This window comes from Thamnophis sirtalis, unplaced genomic scaffold (assembly GCF_051295495.1).
Source record: "Thamnophis sirtalis isolate CommonGarterSnake01/CBP01778 unplaced genomic scaffold, rThaSir2_p1.2 scaffold_4, whole genome shotgun sequence".
NCBI lineage: Eukaryota > Metazoa > Chordata > Lepidosauria > Squamata > Natricidae > Thamnophis > Thamnophis sirtalis.
This window is the reverse complement of record NW_028261384.1, coordinates 133,473,901-133,482,686: the sequence shown is the minus strand read 5'-3', so window position 1 is coordinate 133,482,686 and position 8,786 is coordinate 133,473,901. Positions and strand designations below refer to the sequence as shown.

Genomic DNA, 8,786 nt, shown 5'->3' with positions numbered 1-8,786 from the left:
TTCTTCTTCTTCTTCTTCTTCTTCTTCTTCTTCTTCCAGAGATTCATTGGAATGAAATCTTCAACTGTCACAAGGATGTGCATACAATAGAATGCTGCAAGATTGCTATCCTGTCTCCCCTGGTCCTTCTCTTTACTAGATTAGTCATGTCCAGTTCCTGCAACCGTTCTTCATATGTTGTAGTCTCCAGTCCCCTAATCATCCTGGTTGCTCTTCTCTGCACTTTTTCTGGAATCTCAGCATCATTTTTGATAGTGTGGTGACCAAAACTGGATTCAGAGTCGTAGGTGTTGTCTTATTAAGCCTTTATAGACTGGTATTAGTACCTCAGCTGATATTGGTTTTATCCCTCTGTCAATGCAATTTAGGATTGTGTTGGCACTTTTGGCTCATATTTAATTGGTTGTCCACTAAGACTGCAAGATCCCTTTCATGATTATTGCTATTAAGTCTGGTTTCACCCAGTCTGTATGTGTCTTTTGTTTTTTCTTGCCTAAATTTAAGATTTTACATTTTCTACATTGAAAATAATTTGGTTAGATATGGCTGTGTTCAAGTCTGTCAAGATCCATCTTGAGCAAAATTATCTTTCAGATGCTGTCCATAGGCAAATCAAGTCCCTTCTCACTGTTCATCTTCTTGCTAAAACAGCTGTGGGAGATCCCAAAGGAATTGGTCGTGATATATTTAAACCTGTCCTATTGTGGTTCCTTTTTCATTGGAGCAAATCCAAATGAAACTTTCCTTTGGCCACATAAGCACAAGCTCAGATTCATTTTTCTCCACTGTGTTGCCTGCTGCAGGAATATTTGGCTGTGTCTTCGGCTTTCAGTCCATTCACGTCTAGATAAACTTGGCTCCTGGAACTATCTTTGGAGATTGTGACTCAACCTTTAAAAGAATTGGCATAATATGTGGTGCCTTTATTTATATCGGCGATCCACTCCAGCCCTTTTCCATCTGCCTGGTGGACCCAAACCATCCAGTAACTATCGATATTGAAGCCCGAGCTTGTGCAAGTAAGTCAAAGTTAATCTCCAGGATTCTTCATTCCTCCTCCTGATTCAGTTATTGAAACATCTGCCAGAACATCTGAAAATAAAGACACAAGAAGGTATCTGAAGAGCTTCTTCAATAATTCTTTCAGATACTGTCCATATGCAAATCCAGTTCCTTCTCACTCTATGTATCTCCTTGCTGATATAATAATAAATAACAGCTGTGGCAGATCCCAAAGGAATTGCTCATGATACATTTAAAGCTTTCCTGTTGCTGTTCTGTTTTCATTGGAGTGAATCCAAACGAAACTTTCCTTTGGTCACAAAAACTTTAGGTTTTAGCACAAGCTCAGATTCATTTTTCTCCACTGTGTTCCCTGCTGCAGGAATATTTGGCTGTGTCTTCAGCTTTCAGTCCATTTATGTCTAGATAAACTTGGCTCCTGGAACTATCTTTGGAGATTGTGACTCTTCCTTTGAAAGAATTGGCATAATGCGTGGTGCTTTGATATATCCGCGCGATCCACTCCAGCCCTTTTCCATCTGCCTGGCGGACCCAATGAATCCAGTAGCTATCGATATTGAAGCCAGAGCTTGTGCAAGTAAGTCGAAGCGAATCTCCAGGACTCTTCACTCCTCCTCCTGATTCAAACATTGAAACATCTGCCAGAACATCTGAAAAGAAAGACACAAGAGGGTATCTGAAGAGCTTGTGGAGAAATCTGAGTCTAACTCACAATATTATGGGACCCAAAGAAGAATACCTTTAAAAACAAAGAGGGTCAGGATGACATTCACCCATATAATCATTCTGTATTGAATGGTATGGAGGAGAAATATATGTTTGGTGAACTCAAGACTTCTGGCAATCTCTGGGTGTTTGAGTCAGAAGCAGGGAGACATTTAAAGGTTGGGCTGTCTTTCAATTTGCATGTCCATCTCTGTATAAAAAGAGACCACTGTCCAGAAACAACTTCAAATCAAACCACTTCAAGCATATCTTTAGGCGTAAAATCTAGGTTGAGATTGTATGGAAACTAACCAAAAGCTACCCAAATTCAGATGATATAATAGTGTGTTTATTATCTGGTTTCTTTAATTTTTTTCTCAGAATTTCTCTTCTTATCTCTTTTAGTGTCAGTCACGCCGTTCCAGTCACCCAATAGTATACAAGACTTATAGTCCCATTGTACTAATTTAGTGTGAAGATTTCTATAGAATCCGTCTTGCTGTTGATTAGGAACATACATTCCCAAAAGTAATGTCTTTTTCCCTTTTAAGACTAGGTCTAGCGCGATATATCTTCCAAAGGGATCTGCTTCAATTAGTTCAGTCTTAATGTCTTTTCTTAAGTATACAACTATACCATTTTTCTTTTCCGTAGCAGAGGTCACAAAATATTGACCACGTTTGGGGTTAAACAAATATTTTTGATTGGTTGATTTGATATGAGTTTCTTGTAGACAAATTATATCATTCTTAAACTGTTTAAGATAGTGGAATATTTTCTTTCTCTTCTGTGGAGAGTTCAGTCCATTGACATTCCATGTCAAAATCTTAGTTGTCATCTTTGGTTGCCTGTTTAACCTTTGGCCTAGCTCCTCCCATGGCTTCTGAGCTTGTTGCTGTAACTCCTTGATCAATGGCCGGTGATTGTTGAGGTTCTTGCATTGTAGCTTGTTTTTCCATTCGTCTGGTGGTCATACGGCTAGGTCTTTGTTCCATGGCAGCTTGCCCTTCCAGGAGGGGAAGATGGTGCGTCTTGTCTGGTAGTTGTGTAGTTTGCTGTCTATCTTGTCCTTCTTGTGGTCTTTCTCCAGATCCAGATGGTGCAGGGTGTCCCACCTTCAAAATATTGTGATAGAAATCTCGGGCTTTCCATACAGAGTTGAGATGATATCTTTGCTTGTCAAGTGTAATTATAATACCAAATGGCACATCCCATCTATACTGTATCTGACGGTTTCTGAGTTCTTCCACTAGAAAAGCATAATCTCTCCTGGCTCTTAGCATTTGAGGTGGTATTTCTTTCAAGACAATCAAATCCTGGCCGCCGACTTGAAGCCTGGTGTTATAGGACTCTTGTAATATCATGTTTCTGAACTCTCTTGTGGCGAAGTATATAACTACATCTCAGGGGAGTTGCTTTTGTTTTGCCGCCCATGAATTAACGCGATAAATTTTATCGATCTGCCAGTCAAAGTTGGACCCCGGTCATCCCACCAGACGGTCAAAAGCCTCTGAAAAAAATCTGTTTCAAGTTCTCCTGTTTATCCTCACGAAACCCCCTGATTCTTAATGCAAACTCCATATGCCTGTACTGTATCATAATAATCTGTTTTTCAGCATTTTCAACTTTTTGTTGCACCACCTCAGTTTTGGATGTCAAGTTGGTATTAGCTTCATTAAGAACCGCTAAGTTATCTTCAATTCCAGAAACATGTTCTGTCAGTACGGTTACCAGTCCCAGCAATCCTAGTATCAAGTTTATCATATAAGTCTACCTTAAACTCTTTTAATTCGTCCTTTATCTCCTTAATCTCCTCTCTGAATTCTTTGAAGGTTTCCAAAAAAAGTTCTTTCATTAGCACATCTCCAGTAGGGGGCAACTTTGTGCCAGGTATTGGAGATGTGCTTCTAGGAGGAAGTTTTCCCCCAGGAATTAATTTTGATGCCATTATAAGTCTTATCTATGGGCAATTAATCAAGCTCTACTGGCTCGCTGTGCAGCTTACGGAAAAAAAAGAAGAGTGTTAAGTCACCCCTTTTTTTAGCTCTTTAGGATTTTTCAAAGGATTTCAAAAAAAGAAGAAGAAGAAAAAGCATTGTAATGAAGCAGCTCGGCATATTCAGTGCCGTCTTTGACTTCACTGTATCAGAAATAACAAAGTTGATAAGAAGAAAATCTTGTAAACTCTTCAGAGAAGTGAAACTAATTAATAAGAAACTGCTGGCTGGCTGTTCCTCTTCCTCCCTTTGAACTTTTATCACTGTTTTTGCAGAAGAATTAGGAATGTGGCATTGTTACGAAGAAAGCACAATCGCCATTTAGGAGCCAGTTTCTTTTAAGAAAAAAAAGAGCTAAGTACACAGAGGAAGCTCTTGTAAAAAATGAAGCTAGGATTTAAAAAAAAGCAGATAAGTTCTCAAATATGGACTCTGCTTGTATTAAATTCAGATAAATAGATCAAATATTGTCCTAAGTGGAGGTATCTTACTTTGAGCCGTGAAGACGACGGCTAGGAATTTCTGGCTCGGAGATAATGATTCAGCCTTGGCTGGCCCCCCTTCCCTTCACAGCTGAAAAAGCTGCAAACTTCAAAGGAAAAGCTCTTGCCAGCTGGATCTTCTCTCCCCCTCTTCTTTGCCTGAAGAGTGAGGTACCTGCCAGATATCTAGGCAGATAACACAACCAGAGGGGGCAGCTCTATTAAGCTGCCGCCATCAGCAAGATCCTGCCCAGGAAGTCTCGTTTCTTTAATTTTTTAATGCATTAAATTAGTTTGCCACCCATCTCCCTGCAAGGCTTTCGTATTTACATCCCATGTGTAGGAGATGACCAGGCTGGGCCAGAGGGAGCAATAGCAATAGCAATAGCAGTAGACTTATATACCACTTCATAGGCCTTTCAGGCCTCTCTAAGCGGTTTACAGAGAGTCAGCATATTGCCCCCAACAATCTGGGTCCTCATTTTACCCACCTCGGAAGGATGGAAGGCTGAGTCAACCCTGAGCCGGTGAGATTTGAACCGCTGAACTGCTGATCTAGCAGTAGCCTGCAGTGCTGCATTTAACCACTGCGCCACCTTGGCTCTTAGGGGTCAAATGCACCATAAATCATGAGTACCTGCACACCCACAGGAGATCTATTATTTCCCACTTGACCGTTGGTAGCTCAGATTTCTTTTACAGAACTTAAACTTTCAATACATGTTTATATTCATTTCAACTGCTTAAACTTTCTGATTTCCATGGTACTTGACTCCATGTCAAGGAAGGAAGGAAGGAAGGAAGGAAGGAAGGAAGGAAGGAAGGAAGGAAGGAAGGAAGGAAGGAAGGAAGGAGAGAGAGAGGGAGAAGGGAAAAGGGGGAGAGTGGAAGGAAGGAAAGATGGATGGAAGGAAGAAAGAAACAATGAAAGAAAGAAAGAAAGAAAGAAAGAAAGAAAGAAAGAAAGAAAGAAAGAAAGAGGGGGAAGAGGGAGGAGGAGAAAGAAAGAAAAAAGAAAGTCAGAAAGAAAAAATGAAGGAAGGAAGGAAGGAAGGAGAGAGGGAGAAGGGGAAGTGGGAGGGAGAGGAAGGTGGGAAATAAGGAAGGAAGGAAGGAAGGAAGAATGAAAGAAGAAAGAAAGAAGGAAGAAAAGAAAGAAAGAAAGAAAGAAAGAGGGAGCAAGGAAAGAGAGAGGGAGAGGAAGGGGAGAAGGAAAGAAAGGAAGGAAAAAGGAAGGAACGAAGGAGGAAAGAAGGAAAGAAAGATTAGATAGATAGATAGATAGATAGATAGATAGATAGATAGATAGATAGATAGATAGATAGATAGATAGATAGATAGATAGATAGATAGATGTTGGCTGTTGCTGCCTTCGATTTTTCTTTCAGATTTCAAAAGTAACCACAAAAATGATGCATCGTTTTTCCCCTTTTTGCAATGGACTCAGTCCAGACTACCTCAACTCAATTATTACTAATTTTAGTTTTAAAAGATAGAAATACTGTTAACATGGCTCAGATCTGCACTTCCGCTTCTTCTTTGGCTATCATTTTTCTCCTATTCCCCCTCCTCCTCCCTAGACCACAGTCAGCATTACTTAGAGACCTCGTTTTGTGAAATAGTTAAGGTAGTGGCCAGAAGAGTATGAGTTTTAGGCATGAAAAATTAGCTGGGTGACTTTGGACTAGTTGTTGTTATGATCCCAACCACATCTATCAATTTGAACTCTTCCTGTCCATTGCATTTTGTTTCTCTCTCCATCAAGGTGTAATGCCCTTTCTGTACATTTCTTGAGAATTATATTTATTACAGAGAGTTGATGAAATAAATTATGTGACTTAAGCTGAGTGACCTAGAAAAAGAGCAAGGTTGAGATACCTAGAATCCAGCGGAATAAAATGAGCTTGATTATTTGTTAGTAAAAACAATGTGGAAAGGGCTACTTGCTTTATGAAAATTCATCTGCAAACTTAATTTCTGATCTCTCCTAGGTGTTCTCTGTTGGGGGAGTTGGGCTGAGAGAGTAAATAATTCTTTCAGATACTGTTTGTATGCAAATTCAGTTCCTTTTCACTTTTTTCATCTCTTTGCTAAAATAAGAATAAATAAACAGCTGTGGCAGATCCCAAAGGAATTGCTCATGATACATTTAAAGCTTTCCTGTTGTGGTTCCATTTTCATTGGAGTGAATCGAAATGAAACTTTCCTTTGGCCACATAAACTGTAGGTTTTAGCACAAGCTCAGATTCATTTTTCTCCACTGTGTTCCCTGCTGCAGTAATATTTGGCTGTGTCTTCAACTTTCAGTCCGTTCATGTCTAGATAAACTTGGTTCCTGGAACTATCTTTGGAGATTGTGACTCGCCCTTTAAAAGAATTGGCATAATACGTGGTGCCTTTATTTATCTGTGCGATCCACTCCCACCCTTTTCCATCTGCCTGGTGGACCCAAACCATCCAGTAGCTGTCGATATTGAAGCCAGAGCTTGTGCAAGTAAGTCGAAGCGAATCTCCCGGACTCTTCACTCCTCCTCCTGATTCAGTTATTAAAACATCTGCCAGAACATCTGAAAAGAAAGACACAAGAAGGTATCTGAAGAGCTTGTGGAGGAATCTGAGTCTAACTCACAATATTATGGAACCCAAAGAAGAATACCTTTAAAAACAAAGAGGGTCAGGATGACATTCACCCATATAACCATTTTGCATTTAATGGTATGGAGGAGAAATATATGTTTATTGAACTCAAGAGTTCTGTCAATCTCCGGGTCTTTGAGTCAGAAGGAGGGAGACATTTAAAGGTTGGGCTGTCTTTCAATTTGCATGTCCATCTCTGTATAAAAAGAGACCACTGTCCAGAAACAACTTGAGATCAAGCCACTTAAAGCATATATTTAGGCGTAAAATCTGAATGGAGATTGTATGGAAACTAACTCAAAGCTCCCAAATTCTGATGTTATAACCATGTGCTTATTTTCTGGTTTCTTTGATTTTTTTAATGCATTAGTTTGCCACCCATCTCCCTTAAAGGCCTTCATATTTACATCCCACGTATAGGAGATGACCCGGCTGGGCCCGAGGGAGAGGTAAAATGAGCCATAAATCCTGAGTACCTGAACACCCACAAGAGATCTATGTCCAGCCCACTTTGGATGCCTCATACTTCCCACTTGATCATTAGTAGCTCAGATTTATTTTATAGAACTTAAACTTTCAATACATGTTTTTATTCATTTGAACTGCTTGAATCTTCTGTTTTCCATGGTACTTGACACCATGTCAAGGAAGGAAGGGTGGGAGGGAGGAAGGAAGGAAAGAGAGGGGGAGAAGTGAAAAGGGATGGAGGGGAAGGAAAGAAGGAACAATGGATGAAAGAAAGAAAGAAAGAAAGAAAGAGGGAGGGAGGGAGGGAGGAGGGAAAGAGGGAGGGAGGGAGAGAAAGAAAGAAAGAAGGAAAGAAAGAAAGAAAATGAAAAAAGGAAGGAAGGAAGAGAAAAGAAAGTAAGTAAGAAAGATGGAGGAGGGAAAGAGAGAGGGAGAGGAAGGAATGAAGGAAAGGAAGGAAGGAAAATGAAAGGAAGGAAGGAGAAAAGAAAGAAAGAAAGAAAGAAAAGAAAGAAAGAAAGATAGATAGATAGATAGATAGATAGATAGATAGATAGATAGATAGATAGATAGATAGATAGATAGATAGATAGATAGATGATAGAAAGATAGATAGATAGATGGATGTTGGCTGTTGCTTCCTACGATTTTTCTGCATGATTTCAAAAGTCACCACAAAAATGATGCATCATTTTTTCCCTTTCTTGCAATGGACTCAGTCCAGACTACTCCAAAGGTGAGAATTATTATTAATATTAGCTTCAAAAGATTGAAATACTGTTAACATGGCTCAGATTTGCAATTCTGCTTCTTCTTTGGTTATCAATTTTCTCTGATTCCTCCTCCATCTCCTTAGACCACAGTCTTAGCATTAATTAGAGACCTCCTTTTGTGAAATAGTTAATGTAGTGGCCAGAAGAGTTTGAATTCTACTCTGGTTTTAGGCATGAAAAATTAGCTGGGTGGCTTTGGACCAGTGGTTGTTATGGTCCCCACCACATCTGTCAACTTGAACTCTCTCTGCCCATTGCATTTTGTTTCTCTCTCCATCGAGGTGGAATGCCCTTTCTGTACATTTCTTGAGAATTATATTTATTACAGAGAGTTGATGAAATAAATTATGTGACTTAAGCTCAGTGACCCAGAACAAGAGCAAGGTTGAGATACCTAGAATCCAGCGGAAAAAAATGAGCTTGATTATTTGTTAGTAAAAACAATGTGGAAAGGGCTACTTGCTTTATGAAAATTCATCTGCAAACTTAATTTCTGATCTCTCCTAGGTGTTCTCTGTTGGGAGAGTTGGGCTGAGAGAGTAAATAATTCTTTCAGATACTGTTTGTATGCAAATTCAGTTCCTTTTCACTTTTTTCATCTCTTTGCTAAAATAAGAATAAATAAACAGCTGTGAAAGATCCCAAAGGAATTGCTCATGATACATTTAAAGCTTTCCTGTTGTGGTTCCATTTTCATTGGA

At 39.5% G+C, this 8,786-nt stretch overlaps 1 pseudogene; it reads right to left on the bottom strand.

The window, feature by feature from the left end:
- Positions 1-1,353: 1,353 nt before the first annotated feature.
- Positions 1,354-1,808, bottom strand: LOC148046726 (immunoglobulin heavy variable 3-74 pseudogene; annotated as a pseudogene).
- Positions 1,809-8,786: the final 6,978 nt, after the last annotated feature.